The sequence below is a fragment of the Myotis brandtii genome, unplaced genomic scaffold, assembly GCF_000412655.1.
Source record: "Myotis brandtii unplaced genomic scaffold, ASM41265v1 scaffold194, whole genome shotgun sequence".
NCBI lineage: Eukaryota > Metazoa > Chordata > Mammalia > Chiroptera > Vespertilionidae > Myotis > Myotis brandtii.
In genome coordinates, this window is record NW_005357232.1 from 3,048,649 (window position 1) to 3,066,856 (window position 18,208).

The 18,208-nt window shown below is 39.9% G+C and overlaps 1 protein-coding gene and 1 pseudogene across 4 annotated transcripts in view; one reads left to right on the forward strand and one right to left on the reverse strand.

Moving 5' to 3' along the window:
* MIPOL1 (mirror-image polydactyly 1) overlaps positions 1-18,208 on the forward strand; it is a 328,064-nt gene that overhangs the window by 274,062 nt on the left and 35,794 nt on the right. The window lies entirely within an intron of this gene.
* LOC106725879 lies at positions 11,018-11,478 on the reverse strand (annotated as a pseudogene).

Genomic DNA, 18,208 nt, shown 5'->3' on the forward strand with positions numbered 1-18,208 from the left:
GCCTGGTCACCCCTAATGACCTCCCCTGCTGGCCTGGTCCCCCCCAACTGCCCTCCCCTTCAGGCCTAGTCCCCCACAACTGCCCTCCCCTACAGGCCTGGTCCCCCTCAACCGCCCTCCCCTGCAGGCCTGGTTCACCCCAACTGCCCTCCCCTGCAGGCCTGGTCCCCCCCAACTGCCTCCCCTGCAGGCCTGGTCTCCCCCAACTACCCTCCCTTTCAGGCCTGGTCCCTCCCAACTGCCCTCCCCTGCTGGCCTGATCACCCACAACTGCCCTCCCCTGCCGGCCACCTTGTGTCCACATGGGGGCAACCATCTTGTGTGTTGGGGTGATGGTCAATTTGCATATCACCTCTTTATTATATAGGCTTTTCAGGGGTTCTTTCTCCCCTACAAGTTAAAGTATAACCAACCTAGTATGACATATGAGGCCTATCAGTAGCCTTCTCCCATTTGTCCAGTATAATTTCCTCCCACGACCACTACCACAATATCTCTGCATGTACTATTTCTTCTTCTTCTTAGAACATGTCCCCACTCTTAGTACCTAGCCAAGTTTTTGTTACTCATTAAAGTCCAGTCTAAATGTTACCCCTAAAATGTTTCTTTAGATTTTTATTCTTTGTTGTGGTCATAGTACTTAGTCCATACCTCTATTCAAGGTCTTAGTCATCTATGTGTAATAATCATTTTGTATATCTATTTCCTCTCTGTTTCACTCCCTGCAAATTTACCCATTGTTGAGCATTCCCAAGACATGGATAGTGTCCTATTCATCTTTTTATTCCAATCTCCTCCAAGTACTCACACAGATGCCTGCTGTAAAGTAAGCACTTATAAACAAACGAACTAGAACGATTTAATAAAGTGCTAGAATGATGGAGCAAAATAAAAGCAGGTTGGGTCAGGAATACATATGAAAATTTCAGATGTGGTATGATCTGCTTTAAGCCCTAGCTTAAACTATTTTATTCCAACCCAGTACCCGATTTCAATGAGCTTACCATTTTCATTGAAAACTATGACCCTTGCCCTAACCGGTTTGGCTTAGTGGATAGAGCGACAGCCTGTGGACTCAAGGGTCCTGGGTTCGATTCCGGTCAAGGGCATGTACCTTGGTTGCAGGCACATACCCAGTAGGGAGTTTGCAGGAGGCAGCTGATTGATGTTTCTCTCTCATCGATGTTTCTAACTCTCTGTCCTTCTCCTTTCCTCTCTGTAAAAAAATCAATAAAATATATTTTAAAAAAATAAAAGAAAGAAAACTATGACCCTTTATGTCTACCTCCCTCCCCTCACTGGCACCTCCATTCCTTACACTCTCCTCAGAGTTGGGATGTCTTACTTCCTAGTGGTCAGCTTCTATTCTAACCACCAACTTCCATTAAGTTTAATTACATTTAAAAAGACCTGAAATCTACTATCTCTAATAATAATAGAATTTTAAGTTTATATTTTATTTTCTTTCAGAGTCAAAAATTTTTTTTTAATTTATCAACCTATGGGAGTATTCCTGGAAAGGAAAATTGTGCACAATTAGTATCCATAAGTCAACCAATATTTATAAACAGTCACTTACAGAGTAAAATATTATGAATGCCAGACTTCATTGTCCAAAAATAGCCTCTTGGCCCAGGTGTCATAATGCCTAAAGTTTCACCAACAAAAATCCATTCCCTTGGTTTATTCTCCGTATGTATGTCTCTTTTAAAGAATGTATATGCTTATGGAAGAAGAGCACATTGTGATTTCACTTTAGATTGCTCTTCTGCTGATCCTGGATGCCCTGGGTTTGGCAGAATTATGTGGAGGTAAGGGAACTGAAGAGTTTGTTGAGAGCATAGGAACTTTGTAAAAAAAGCTCTTAGTTTTTCCAGGGATCACATGCTCATTTATTAAAGAGGACACTGACACACCAATTCATTAATTGATGTTTTTATCATCACAAGAGATTTAAAACTCTATGGTTCGTTATCATTATACTGTACTTTGTTTTCTTACTGTGCTTCCATCTACAGATAGGCTTCTTATGGCCTACAGCAAACGTTTTCTAAAGGGTTTTTAAAATATATTTTACTATACTTAACATGCCTAGGCTACACATAGTTACGTAAGATAATAGTATTTACAGCGAGGCTTATAAGGTCCGAATATCTACCAAAGATCTAGGTTTTACAATAAAATATTTTTTCTCACATATTATCTTTACTGTGGACCAGATTTACACCGATACGATTAAAATTCTCTCATAAATTGTAACTGCATAATGAATCTATAGGACAAAAATATGTAGGAAAAAATCGTACACTTTTAAACAAGTTCTCAAGAAAAAATATATCCACTCTTTACATTTTTCTTTCAATTTTTTCTTTTAAAAAATTTGTTACTTAAGGTTTGCATGTATTCTGTTAATTTTTAACTGCATAATTAAAATATCAAAGACATTTCATTTTAAAACTTGTGGCATACTGTGTCTTTTGAGTGGCGTTGATAGAAAAAAAAAATGAACATGTAAAGCTAACAAAAGTCTTTCCTGTCTTTTGGCCAAATACTTGGTTTCTATGAAGAAGTTGAGGTTACAAAGAAATTGTGAATTCTCAGTCTGGTTTCCCTGCTGATGAGCAAGAACTGTCTGTAGTTCTCTTCGAGGTGTCAGGGGAGTCACCATAGTGTCACACAAGGGTTCTTAGCGTCGAGCAAACATACTTTCCACAAACTCAGCTGCTTAATCTGTTTGCAGGTTGAATTATAGAACAAGGTAGATGACTCCGGGTGCAGGGAAGGGAACAGAACATTTCCACAGTTTCTTGATTTAAAAAAGAAAAATAAAGCCTGCTATTCTTATTTTAAAAAAAGAAAAGCCTACAGTTGTCATCAAGAGACTTCACCAAACTCTTTTTAGTTTTGTTGCTGGTTCCAGAATCTGATTTTAACCATGATTAAAAATAATTGTGCTAAAGATTCTTACAAAGTTTAACATGAAAGCTATCAGTGAATTTTTATAATTGCATTGTCTTTTCATTAAAATTATTCTGCTTCTCGCCAACTTTACCTGTGATATTTTTCCTATAAATTCTTGGTTGGACTATAAGTTGCAAGGCAATATTAGACATGTCTGAACATTTTGTAAATACTTGTTGATTGATTCAAAGAATAAGTTTCATAAATTATCAACTCAGCATAAGGTTTAAATCACTATTTAATATAATGTTGAAAGTTGATTTTGAGTTATTAATATTACTAATAAATTGGAGGATTTAACTCTTCTTAAATTGCTCTTCAAAAAATTGTGTTTGAGATTTAAAAGCTCTGAAATATGAAATATACATCAGCAAATAATAAGTCAAATAGTTCATTTACTTGTGATAATTTATGTACAATTGCACATCCCAATCAACTTTAAAAGACACATTCTAAATCTATATCTAATTAGATTCAGCTTTATTATCATTTATATATGGAAGATAGACTCAGATGACTCTTAAGCAATCATTTTAAGATGTACAACATCTAATATGCTTAATTTTTATTCTTGAACAATGATATCCTTTTAAGATTCTAATATTCTAGATTTGTAAATCATATCACATCTTTAAATTAAATACATATTTAACTTAGGAAATATAAGTCTTGTACTCCAGCAAATTAGTATGTATTTTATTAAAAATTTAATTCCATTACATATTTGTATAGTGGATCACATTTCTCATCCATTGAGTATATAAAGTGGGTCTCTAGAGCTACTTTTATTATATATTTGATAGATATATAATTATAGTCATGTCTTTATAAAAACTAAAGAATTTGGGCTTATACCTTCAGGAAATATCTCACTTCCTAGCTCATTCCTTTTACCAAGGAAGGATTAATGTGCAATTACTAAAATTGGAACCTAACCCAAAATATGAGAAATTGCAATGCAGTGGAAAGTGAAGGATCCAGGCTACAGAAGAAAAGGGATTCTCTAGACCTAAGAATCAGCACTTTCCCTGATAACTTCCCTCTTGTAGCTAACTTTATGGAATGAATCACAAATAGCATGAACGTAGGGACTAAATGTTAAATTAGCACAGGGCTTCTCACATTTGACCTGCTTCTTCGTCAGAAACTTCCAGTGGATGATCTAGAGTTGGGCTAGTATATGTGTCTGCCTACTAATGTCGATGAAACATGTTTCAGATGAGCATCATGGAGAGGAATAGAGAAAAAGAACAAAAGACGCAATTAGGAGAGAGATCCATACTGGTTAGGTTTAAAACTAAATAAAATGCAGGAATTTTTGTTGCTTTTTTGATCCCAGTGTTACAGTAATTAAAAGTCAGAAATGGAATTTCTATTATTTTAGGGAAATTATAGGATCCACCTAATGATGATCATGTACATTTTAACTAGAACTTGACAGGCTAAAAAAAAATACAACAGGAGTTCTTATACCTCAGAGATGTGATTTTCACACACGTATAGGAAATGTAAGTTTCTTAGAGTGGCTATATAACCTAACAAGTATCCTTTTCTTTGGTTCTGTTCTTAGCTCCAGTTAAAAGCCTTCTTACTGTTTAACCTTTGACAGGCTACATAGCTCCTAGTTACTTCTGTGAATATAGGCGAACTCATCCATCTTACCTGAGAGTAGTTTTTCAATTGATAAAAATAAAGATATAGGTGATTTGAACTTCCTAGGATAGGTAACAATAGCACTATCCACTAGTGTACTTAAGAATACTTTTGTTGTACTAAGGTGGGAAAAGGACGCTATTGTAGAAATTCGATTTTTAGAAGTTTCCATCATTCTTGCTTGAATGTTGCTTAACCTCATTGTACTTGAGAACTCACTCAGAGCTTCCTTCTTTGTTTTCTCTATTCTTAAATACATAGAAGATCAAATGTAATGTGCCTACCTGCTAATGTAGAAAATGTCTACATTTTTACATAAGTTGGGGTCTTCTTTTCATGTAATAAATCCCCATTGTACTCATCTAAAATCTGATAGATACTTCCTTACAAGGTACAGGTTTTTCTTTCAAAATATAATTGGGGAGAGGGGGTACTAAATTATACCCAGAGCAAGTAGAAATATAAATTTCACATGGATTCTAAGACTCCATGTTTATTTCTCCCCACTTGGTCAGAGATTTGCCCATGTGCACATTTAACCATTGATAAATATAGGATGAAAGAATCTTTTGCTTATTTCAGTGTAACTTTACCTGATAGTGAAATCATAAATATTGTCCATTCATAAACTTCATTCTTTTTAAAAATATATTTTTTATTGATTTTAGAGAGGGAGAGAGAGAGAGAGAGAGACATCAATGGTGAGAGAGAATCACTGACCGGCTGTCTCTTGCACGCCCCTTACTGGGCCCTGACTGGGAATCAAACCTGTACCTCCTGGTTCATAGGTCGACACTCAGCCATTGTGCCACACCGGCCAGGCCATAAACATCATTCTTGATCATTTACATTAAAGGAGAAAAGTCATTCTAAGACATTGTATTTTATAGTAGCAGGTGAAATGCATCTTCTTCCTTTATATATAGGGGTGGGTAAAAGTGGATTTATAGTTGTGAGTATGAGAAACACCGAGTTTCTTGTATTATCATTAATTATTGTATTATTTATTTGTATTACAACTGTAAACCTGTGTTTGACCACCTCTGTATTCTTCAACAACTCGACAGAAATAATTTTTTTCTTCAGTTCTTAACCTAAGTATAATTTTTAAAAATACTTATACTACTGAAAATTACTTTATTAGGTGTTTCTGTAGAAAGACTGAATGCAAGTGAAAAACGAGACTCCAAATATTACATAATAAACAATATTTTGGAACTTACTAAACATTACTTTTTTATTGCTTGAGCATATATACCATTCAAACTAATAGTTCTTCTAATATCATCATCATTTGACTTCTTCCTTTGCCACATTTAACAGTATCCTCAAAGCATATGAAAGCATATTTTATTTCTCTTTATGTAACTATATGCCATTTGACAAGCTACATAATGGTAAAAATGACATATAAACATATTTAAAATCTTGAAACATCTTCTTCCTTAAATTAAACTAGTCTGCCTTCTGAGTTATGTGTGATTTGTATTAGTCTTCAAGAAGTTCTCTACTACTGACTGAAATGGATTGGCCTCATCTTTCCCGGGATGATGGAAGTAGCACAGTTCAAGAACAAGAATGAATCTCTGTATAATCACACCACAATGCGAGGTGACCCTAAGACAGAGCACTGACCAGATACACATATGGGTTTTAGAAGACTTTCTGATGCTCTTTTTTAACACAGCTGTGAGAAGAATGTGGCTAAGACCCCGTAGTCATTCTTGAGTAGAGCTGGCAAAGGAAGCCATGAGGAGAAGAGAATTTAACACAGGGGTGTAAGAGAGTGCAGCTTCATTGATGGGATCTGAGGGGAATGCCTAATGACTGGAAGAATCAAACTTGGCAATGAAAACACAAAGCTCTTTTCATCAATTCAAACGCAGACTCTAAAGCTGCAGATGGTCACCTCCAGCCTTGTCTATTCAGTGTGAGGTTTTATAAAATGGCACTTTGGTGAATACTAATAGATCAAAACAAAGATTTAATAACATAAAGATGCGGTGTTCATTTTTAAATGAGTATACAGGTCAATGTCTCAGAAAAGGATAAAAAGAGTACTCTTTGCATGTGGGTCTAAAGTCTTTTTGTGATTTTTCAACTTGAAAAATAAACGACATTTATCTTCAAAAATAAATGACAAAGGTACAGATTGTGTTTAATGGAAAACAGTTTACGTTGTGAAAAGAGACCGAAATTAGGGTTTATAGTTACTCCTGTTAACTTTATTGCTTCTATTTGAGGACTCTCAATTTATAATATTTGTTCATGTTATCCTAATATTTTCTTGAAGTTCACAGGATAGGATAAGTATCTGTTGTCATTCTCAAGGATGAATCAATCTAATTAAAAATGTAGGCCAAAATATTTTGTACTTAGAAGAGAACTTTTTTCCTTACCTCTCCAGAGAATGCAGAGACATTATTTAGTACAAAGGAAGCCTCTGAACTTTAAACCAGTATTAAAATTACATTATTGTTACTTTGCATTTGATTTTCTAAGATTTTTTAAAATTCATAATTTTTATATATTAAAAGGTATTTCACTGTATTCAACTTGAGATTTATGCTTACATAACTGGTGTATTTTTCAAGAATAAATTTTATTAGACTTGGTTAGCACTTTATAGTTTGAACGATTCTTGAGCTAAACCCAAGCAAATTAAGCTTAATTATCCAAAATAAGTTTAAAATATGAACTTAACTAAAATACAGCATTCATAGTTCTAGTATTTGTGAAGCAAATATAATGAGTAAGTCTGTATTCCAAATACTTTTAGCTAGTGGCACTACTATATAATAAATTAAAAGACTAGGATTGAAAGTTAAAAGGGAGGCAACTTAGTATCTAGTAGAAATATCAGTAAACTAACAGGACCCTTGACTGTCATAAACTGGGCGTGTACAAGTCATTAAATTGTGTTTCTTCTCAGTTTCCTCATCTGGAAGGAAGAGCTGACATTCTTGCACTATCTATTGCAAAACATGGCTGCAAAGATCAAATAAAATGCATGTGCATAAAAATACTTTGCAAAGTGTAATGTGCTCTATAAAATCATGCTTTAGCTGAAGAATATCTTCTACTTATACATTTAAATAAAAAGTCATAATCACCTCATTGGAACCAGAAATAGTAAATGAGAAAAATAATACTTTAGCCTCAGAGACATAATATAAATACCATGTAATTTTGGGAAAAAAGAGTATTTACATAGATCTTAGAAACTGGAATTAAAGAGGATTCTGTATGTGTTCATACATTACTGGTGAAAATGCAAAATGATAAAAACCCCTATGGAGGACAATTGGATGATATCTAACAGATATTTTATATATATAAAAGCCAAGCAACAGGAAGGCTGGAACAACCAGAATGACAGGTCACGATGATGTGTACTGTGGTGGCCAATCGGCCGATTGGGGCCCCGATCGCCCCCCCTGATTGGGGGCAGGGCCAACCAGCCAACCTCCTGCATCCCCTGCCCTGCCCCCGCCTGCCCGGCCCCAATCCGCCCCCATAGGGTAGGCCAGCAGGACCCCACCTGTGCACAAATTCCTGCACCAGGCCTCTAGTATATACATATATTCCTAGGTCAAATGGCAGTTCCATATTTAATTTCTGGAGTAAACTTGATACTGTTTTCCATAATGGCTACACCAGTCTCTATTCCCAACAGCAGTGTACTAGGGTTCCTTTTTCTCCACATCCTTGAAAGCTCTTGTCATTTGTTGATTTGTTGATGGTAGCCATTCTGACAAGTGTGAGGTGATACCTCATTGTTGTTTTAATTTGTATCTCCCTGATGTTCTGTGACTTTGAGCATTTTTTCATTTGTCTCTTGGCCATCTGCATGTCCACTTTGGAGAAGTGGCTATTTAGGTCCTTTGCCCATTTTTTGGGGGGGTAGGAGGAGTGGGGGGGATTGTTTGTCTTCCTTTTGTTAAGTTAGATGAGTTCCTTATATTTTTGGATATTAACCCTTTATCAGATGTATCATTGCCAAATATGTTCTCCCATAGTGTGAACTCCCTTTCTGTTTTGTTGATGGTTTCTTTTGCTGTGCAGAAGCTTTTTATTTTGATGTAGTCCTATTTGTATACTAGGTGTACCGGTTAATAATGAGGATTTTGTAATCAAAGAAAACACGATAATTTCAAGAGAAACATCAAAAGTGCTTTATTCAAAGTAATGTCCATCGATAGCTACACAGTTCCCCCATCTTTCAGGTAATTTGTGGATACTGTCCCAATAGAACTTTTCTTGTTTTGAGGCAAACCATTCAGAGACCCAATTTTCCACTTCCTCGTACGTTTTGAAGTGCTGTTCAAAAAGTGCGTGTGCCATGGATCGGAACAAGTGGTAATCTGAAGGAGCAAGGTCTGGTGAATACGGCGGGTGGGTTAATACTTCCCAGGCAAGATCTTTTAACGTGTCTTTAACTGGTTTTGAAGTGTGTGATGGTGCGTTATCATGAAGCAAAATTACTTTGCCGTGTCTTCTGGCCCATTCTGGTGGTTTTACAACTAAAGCGTGGTTTAAATTGACCTGGGCGTTTTGTCTTCACATCGAAATCATCACTTTTAAAGCGTTTAAATCAGCGTTCACAAGTATCTTGAGATGGAGCATGTTCACCATAAGCTTCCCAAAGTATACGATAACTTTCAGCAGCACTTTTCTTCAAAATAATGAATTAAAACTTCCCACAAATGCTCTTTTTTGGGCACGAAATTCAACATTTTTAAGTGTAAAAATATCTCTGATGTTAACACCTTCAGAAAATTTGACATATGAAGTTTTAAAGCTTGTTGTCAATACAACAAAATAGCATACTTATCAAGTTGCCTATATATCAACATATGTGTAACTCCATCTATTGAAAAAAATCTGCATTATTAACCAGTACACCTAGTATTTTTCTCCTTAGTTTCCTTTGCCCTAGGAGATGTATCCTTAAACATATTTCTATAAGAGACATCTGAGATTTTGCTGCCTAGGGTTTTTTCTAGGATTTTTATTGTTTCATGACTTACATTTAAGTCTTTTATTCATTGTGAGTTTATTCTTATGTGTGGTATAAGTTGGTGGTCTAGTTTCATTTTTTGCACATATCTGTCCAATTTTCCCAACACCATGTCTTGACTCCATTGTATATCCTTGCTTCTTTTGTCAAATATTAATTGAGTATAATGGCTTGGGTCGACTTCTGGGATCTCTGTTCTGTTCCATTGATCTATATGCCTGTTCATGTGCCAGTACCAGGCTGTTTTAATTATTGTCGCTTGGTAATATAACTTGATATCTGGTATTGTGATTCTTCCAACTTTGTTCTTCTTTCTCAAGATTGCTGCACCTATTCAGAGTCTTTTTTGATTCCATATGAATTTTTGGAGTATTTGTTCTAAATCTGTGAAATATGCTGTTGGTATTTTAATAGGGATTGTTTGAATCTGTAGATTGCCTTGGGTAGTATGAACATTTTAATGATGTTGATTCTACCAGTCCATGAACAATGGTATATTATTCCACTTTTTTATATCTTCTTCTATCTCTTTTTTCAACATCCTGTAGTTTTCCAACTACAATTTTTTTACCTGCTTGGTTAAGTTTATTCCTAAATATCTTAATTTTTTTTATTGCAGTGGTAAATGGGATTGTTTGTTTAGTTTCTCTTTCTTTATTGATTTTTTTTTTTTTTTACAGAGAGGAAGGGAGAAGGATAGAGAGTCAGAAACATCGATGAGAGAGAAACATTGATCAGCTGCCTCCTGCACACCCCCCACTGGGGATGTGCCCGCAACCAAGGCACATGCCCTTGACTGGAATCAAACTTGGGACCCTTCAGTCCGCAGGCCGACGCTCTATCCACTGAGCCAAACCGGTCAGGGCTAGTTTCTCTTTCTGAGAATTCAGTATCGGTGTATAAAAGAGACATCAATTTTTAGGTGTTGATTTTGTATCCTGCTACATTGCCAAATTCATTTATTAAATCTAGTGGATTTTTGGTGGAGTCTTTAGGGTTTTCATTGTACAATATCATGTCATCTGCGAATAAGGACAGTTTTACTTCCTCCTTTCCAATTTGGATGCCTTTTATTTCTTCATCTTGTCTGATTGCTGTGGCTAGGACTTCCAGTACAATGTTGAATAAGAATAGTGAAAGCGGACATCCCTGTCTTGTTCCTTTTCTTAGGGGAAATGGTTTTAGTTTTTGCCCATTGAGTATGATATTGGCTATAGGTTTGTCATATATGGCCTTTATCATGTTGCGATATGCTCCTTCTATTCCCACCTTGCTGAGAGTTGTTATTGAAAATGGGTGTTGGATTTTGTAGAATGTTTCTTCTGCATCTATTGTTATGACCATGTGATTTTTTTTTTCAGTTTTGTAACTTTATTTGACCATGAGCATTAGTTCTCGTCCACATTAACGGTCTTTAGATTTTTGAAAGTGGTGACAGGTACATAGGTGACCAATGTATACAGCTTGTTTGGTGAATCTTCATCCTCATTATGTTTTCTGGACAAACATACCCGAATACAATATGGGACATTTCTTATTCCTTTGACCCAGACAGATTTGTTCAGCCTGGCGTCAGAGCGCACGTCTGGAGTCCCTGTCTCCTTCATGGCAAATTTCCGGATCTGCTTGAGTGCCCAAGGGGAACGCTTCTTAAAACCCATGCCATGAATGCAGTTGGAATGTTGATGGTGTACTCCCTGGCCACCACCTTTTTGATGGCAGAGCAGCCCTTCTTCTTCTCGCCACCTTTCTTTGCAGGAGCCATCGTGCCCAGCAAGTTGGAAAGAAAGAGCGGTTATTGTGGGAGAGGGAACACAGGGTTGCAAGTACAACTTTCGGGTTGCCTGGAGAAGGCTGATCATGTGATTTTTGTCTTTCAATTTGCGTATGTAATGTATTACATTTATTGATTTGTGAATATCGTACCAGCCTTGCAGCCCTGGAATAAATCCCACTTGGCATGTACTAGTATGATCTTTTTAATATATTCCTGGATGCGATTTGCTAATATTTTGTTGAGGATTTTAGCATCTATGTTTATCAGGGATATTGGCCTATAATTCTCTTTCTTTATAGTGTCTTTATCTGGTTTTAGAATTAGGATAATGCTAGCGTCATAAAAAGAGCTTGGAAGTGTTCCTTCCTCTTGGATTTTTTGAATAGATTGAGGAGGATAGGTGTTAGTTCTTCTTTGAATGCTTGGTAAAACTCCCCTGTGAAGCCATCTAGACCCAAGCTTTTGTTTGCTGGGAGTCTTTTGATTACTGCTTCTATTTTCTCAGTTGTTATTGGCCTATTCATGTTTTCTGATTCTTCCTGACTCCAATTTGGAAGATTGTATTTTTCTAGGAATTTCTCCATTTCATCCACATTGTCCAGCTGATTGCCATGTAGTTGTTCATAGTATTTCCTTACAATCCTTTGTATTTTTGTGGTGTCGGTGGTTACTTCTCTGCTTTCATTTCTGATTTTATTTATTTGGATCCTCCCTCTTTGTTTCTTGATGAGTCTGGCTAATGGTTCATCTATCTTGTTTGTCTTTTCACAGAACCAACTCTTGGTTTAATTTATTTTTTTTGTTTTTTTTGTTTTTTAGTCTCTATGTCATTTTTTTCTGGTGTAATCTTTATTATTTCTTTCCTTCTACTTACTCTGGGAAATTTTTGTTGTTATCATTCTAGTTCTTTAAGTTGCAGGGTTAAATAGTTTATTATCAACTTTTCTTGTTTTGTGAGGTAGGCCATTAGTGCTATGAACTCCCCTCTCAGGACTGCTTTTGCTGTATCCCTGAAATTTGGGGTTGTTGTATGTTCCTTTTCATTTGTTTCCAGGAAGTTTTTTATTTCTTTCTTGATATCATTGGTAACCCATTCATTGTTTAATAACATGTGTTTGAATGTTTTTGGGTGTTTTTACTGTAGTTGATTTCTAATTTCATTCCATTGTGACCTGAGAATATACTTGATATGATTTCAGTCTTCTTGAACTTGTAGAGACTTGTTTTGTGTCCTAACATGTGGTCTATCTTTGAATGACCCATGTGCACTTGAGAAGAATGTATATTCTGCTGCTTTTGGTTAAAATGCTCTATAAATGTCAGTTAAATCTATCTGATGCAGTGTGTCCTTTAGGGTCACTGTTTCCTTGTTAATGTTTTGTCTGGAAGATCTATCCAGTGAAGTCAACAGGGTGTTAAAGTCCCCTACAATGACTGTATTGTTGTTGATCTCTTCTTTAATGTCCTCTAGAAGGTTTTTTAAATATATATTTAGGTGCTCCTATATTGGGTGCATATATGCTTACCAGGGTTATATCCTGTTCTTGCATCAATCCTTTAGTATTATGTAGTGACCTTTGTTGTCTCTTGTGGTGGCCTTCATTTTTAAGTCTATTTTGTCAAATATGAGTATTCCTACCTCAGCTTTTTTTTTTTCTTTTCCATTTGCATGGAAAATTTTTTCCCATCCCTTCACTCTCATCCTGCGTGTGTCTTTTGTTTTGAGGTGGGTCTCTTGTAGACAGCATATAGTTGGGTCATGTTTTTGTATCTATTCAGCTACCCTTTGCCTTTTGATTGGAGCATTTAATACATTTACATTTAAGGTTATTATTGATAGGTTCTTATTTATTGCCATTTTATTTTTGTATGTCTAGGTTTCTCTCTTCTTCTCATTACAGCAGTCCCTTAGAATTTCTTATAATACTGGCTTGGTAGTGATGAACTCCTTTAGCCTTTTTTTTTTTTGTCTGGGAAGCTCTTTATTTCACAGTCTATTTTGAATGATAGCCTTGCTGGATATAGTAATCTTGACTTCCGATCCTTGCTTTCCTTATCTTGAGTACTGCATGCCATTCCCTTCTGGCCTGTAGAGTTTCTGATGAGAAATCAGGTGTCAGCCTTGTGGGAGCTCCTTTATAGGTAACAGTTTGCTTTTCTCCTACTGCCTTTAAGATTTTCTCTTTGTCTTTAATTTTTGGCATTTTAATTATAATGTGTCTATGCATGGGCCTTTTTGGGTTCTTCTTGCTTGGGACTCTCTGTGTCTCCTGAACTTGTGTGACTTTTTCCTTCATAGGATGTGGGAACCATGCCAGGTCTCTGGATAGTCAAGGCTGGTGGGAGTATAGAGGCCTTATTATTAATACACTAGAATGGCCAAAGGCCACTCTGGGCATGAGCCTAATTGGAATGTCCAAGGACTCAGCCTGGGAATCCTAATCAGTTCAAGATACCATGCGTAGGTGCAAGGGCACACGTACACTGTGCTCTTCAGTAGCCAATATGATTGATGTAACTATTGGCATGAAGCATTCTTTGTCTAAATAGTGTAAAAGTAGGTTACTGACCAGCTAGTTAGCTGGAGTCAGCTGAGGCTGGAGTGAGAAGAAGTCTGCTGGAGTATGGAGAGAGAGCAGCTAGGATGGAATGTGTGAAGAAGTCTGCTAGAGAGAGCAGCTGGGCAGGAGAGACAGGAGAAGCTGCTGAGCCGGAGAGCTCAGGTACCGCTGTAACGAGAGGTGGTGAGTCTAGGAGGCAGCATGAGGCTGCTCAGATAATAGCTGTGGGTACAGAAACAGATGCTGTTTTATGGGAAAGATATATGTTCACCAGCTGGTGTCTGGCTGCCTGCCTATGTGGACTTTGCTGTGAGGGCTGTTCATGTCTGGTGGCTATATGGCCACTGGTTTCAGCAATAAAGACTCATTCTTATATACCCACAACTTCTCCATCTCCCATGACCCTCTACCAAGCTCTTCCCAGAACAGCTGTGCCCTTGGGCAGTACTCTAACACTGGGTTAGGGAAGTTTTCTGCCATTATATCTTCAAACACCTTCTCTATCCCTTTCTGCCTCTTCTGGAACACCTGCTATGCCAATATTGTTATGTTTCATGTTGTCCCACAGCTCTCTTAAGCTGTCTTCTTGTTTTTAATTTTTGGTTCTCTGATTGATTTTTTTTAACCCTATCTTCTAATTCACTGATCGATCCTCAGCTTCCCCTAATATGCTGTGTATTCCTTCCAATGTGTTGTGCTATGTCATTCTTTGTTTCTGTTTTCATAGTTACTATGTCTTTTCTCATGCTGTTGATCATCTTTACCATCATTATTCTGAACTCTATATCACATAAATTTCTTATCTCCATTTCATTTATCTCTTCTGGAGAATTCTCTTGTTCTTTCATTGGGGGGTTGTTTCTTTGTCTCCTCATTTTGGCTGTCTGTTTGGGTTTGTGAGTATGTATTAGATAAATCTGCTACACCTCTCAATCTCTAGTGAAGGATATGTCAAATGCTGTTTCTGTCTAATTAGATCAGACAAAGATTGAAAGCCTCCAGAGACCGCCTCTGCTTGCAAACTGATTGGATTTAGTCTTGAATAGCCCTCAGACAATCATCCACAGGTGTGGCCAGAGTTTTTCCTAACAGAGTAGGGTGATTGCTTCTGCCTGGAGGCTAATTGTTATTCTCAGTCTCTTAATGTGCCTCAGCAACTCCACACCATGGGGCAATGTGTTTTCCCCATGGAAATAGGGTGGGTCAGCTGTCTTCCCCCAGGAAAAAACACCATAGATTGCAATTGTCTGCATGAGAAAGATGACCTCTGCAGTGTGAGGGAATGACTCAGCACAGGAATCCTGGGTGTCTGCCTTCTGAGCTCTAACCCAAGAGCCCCCAACCCTGGCTTCTGTTTGCACAGCTCCAGTCTACTCTTCCCTCCTTCTGCCAGAGCACAAGGTTAGTGGCTGCACAGGGAATTTTGTGCATTGGCCCTTTAAGAGGGTGCCTGCATTTCCAGCTATCTCTCCGCTGCTGCACAGCCAGCTGTTATGTTGGTATCTTTCTCAGTTCTTGTGCTCTCTGCTGGGGACCCAGCTTGAGTATTAGACCCTAGAGTTCTCAGTGGCAAACCCCCACAGTTGAGATATCTCTTCGGAACTTCAGCTGCTCTCTGTGGGTGCCCAGCCAGCCCTTTCGTGCCTCTGTCCCTCCTACCAGTCTCTATGCGTTCTCCACTTTCCATCCTTGGTTATTAAGGCTCTCCCCAGAGAGTCTTCAGTTGATTATTCAGGAAGTTTTTCTGTATTTTAGTTGTAATTCCAGTTTGGTTCTAGGAGTGTGTCCATGCAGCATCCACTTACTCCACTGCCATTTTTAGGTTGCTGGTTCTATTCCCAGCTAGGGCACATGCACAGGTTGCAGATTGGATCCCCAGTAGGGGGTGTGCAGGAGCTAGCCGATCAATGTTCTCTAAAGTATTATTTTTAATAGCACACTGAAACAACCCAAATAAATAGGAGAGTAGTTGAATAAACTATGACACATTCACATAGTAGAATACCATGCAACCATTATAAAAAGACTGCTCTGGCCAGTGTGTCTCTGTTGGATCATCCTTCCATACACTGAAAGGTGGTGGGTTCCATTCCCAGTCAGGGCACATACCCAGCTTTCAAGTTCAATCCCCTGTCAGGGTGTGTAGTGGAGGAGGCCGATTGATGTTTCTATCTCACATCCATGTCTCTCTCTCTCTCTCCCCCTCTCTCTCTCTCTTCCTCTCTCTCTAAAAAAAAATCAGTTAAAAAAAAAACTAAAGAAGATATCTATACACAGACAACAACAGTATAGTGGTTACCAGAGTGAAGGGGGTGGAGGATAGTAAAGGGTGAAAGGGGTCAAATATATGATGACAGAAAAAGATTTGATTTTAGGTGGTGAGCACATAATGCAATATACAGGTGATGTATCATAGAATTGTACACTTGAAACCTATCTTATCTAATAAAAGAGAAACATGCAAATTGACCCTACCTCCATTACACCCACAAGCCACGCCCACCAGTCAATCAGGAGCAAGTATGCATATAAACCCAATCAAGATGGCAGCGGTCATGGAGCTGGAGCGAACAGGAGGCTTGGGTTGCCCCTGGCAATGGAGGAAGCCAAGCTTCCTGCCTGCCCTGCTGGCCCTGAGCTCCGCTCAAGGCTATAAAGTTTCAATTATAGAAGATAAATAAATCCCAGATACCTGCTTTCAGCCACTGTGGCCTCCGCTCACAGAGGGTCTGGGAGCCTGGGTTGCCCGGGGCCATGGCCAGCCTGAAAATGGCCCTCAGCCCCTCACCCCCTCACCCAGGCTGGCCATGCCCCCCAGCGGGGAACCCCACCCTGAAGGGGGTGTGGCCAGCCTGAAAATGGCCCTCAGCCCCTCACCCAGGCTGGCCACACCCCCATGGGTTAAGAGTCCCCTCTGGGGGGCGTGGCCAGCCTGCAAACAGCCATCAGCCTCTCACCAAGGCTGGCCAGGTATCCCAGCGGGATCCCCCATCCTGAAGGGGGTGTGGCCAGCCTGAACACAGCCCTTAGCCCCTCACCCAGGCTTGCCAGACACCCCAGCGGGGACCCCCACCCTGAAGGTGGTGTGGCCAGCTTGAAAACAGCCCTCAGCCCCTCACCCAGGCTTGCCAGACACCCCAGCAGGGACCCCCACCCTGAAGGTGGTGTGGCCAGCTTGAAAACAGCCCTCAGCCCCTCACCCAGGCTTGCCAGACACCCCAGCAGGGACCCCCACCCTGAAGGTGGTGTGGCCAGCTTGAAAACAGCCCTCAGCCCCTCACCCAGGCTTGCCAGACACCCCAGCAGGGACCCCCACCCTGAAGGTGGTGTGGCCAGCTTGAAAACAGCCCTCAGCCCCTCACCCAGGCTTGCCAGACACCCCAGCAGGGACCCCCACCCTGAAGGTGGTGTGGCCAGCTTGAAAACAGCCCTCAGCCCCTCACCCAGGCTTGCCAGACACCCCAGCAGGGACCCCCACCCTGAAGGTGGTGTGGCCAGCTTGAAAACAGCCCTCAGCCCCTCACCCAGGCTTGCCAGACACCCCAGCAGGGACCCCCACCCTGAAGGTGGTGTGGCCAGCTTGAAAACAGCCCTCAGCCCCTCACCCAGGCTTGCCAGACACCCCAGCAGGGACCCCCACCCTGAAGGTGGTGTGGCCAGCTTGAAAACAGCCCTCAGCCCCTCAACACCCCCAACCCCCGGATGGGCCCTGCAGAGTGTGCAACCTGGGGCAGAGCCCCAACCCCCGGATCTGCCCTGCCCTGTGTGCGACCCGGGGAGGCGGGGCAGGCACATAGGGATTGGGCCTGCCATCTGCCACCTGGGGAGCGGGCCTAAGCCAGCAGGTGGTTATCTCCCGAGGGTTCCCAGACTGTGAGAGGGCACAAGTGGGGCTGAGGGACACAAACCCCCTGCCAGTGCACAAATTTATGTGCACCTGGCCTCTAGTCTATACTAATAAAAGGGTAATATGCTAATTAGACTGGGACACCTTCCAGGAGACCTTCCGGACGTTCTTCTGGACAAAGCCATGGTGGCAGGGCCAAGGTAGAGGTGGTTAGAGGCCAAGAGGGGAGGGCAGTTGTGGGTGATCAGGCTGGTGGGGTTGGGGCCATTGGGGGTAAGCAGACCAGCAGAGGGGGTCAGTTGGAAGTGATCAGGACAGCGGAGGGGGGGTGGGGGTCAGTTGGGGGTGAGCAGGCCAGTGGGGAGGGAATGTGGGGGCGAGCAGGCCAG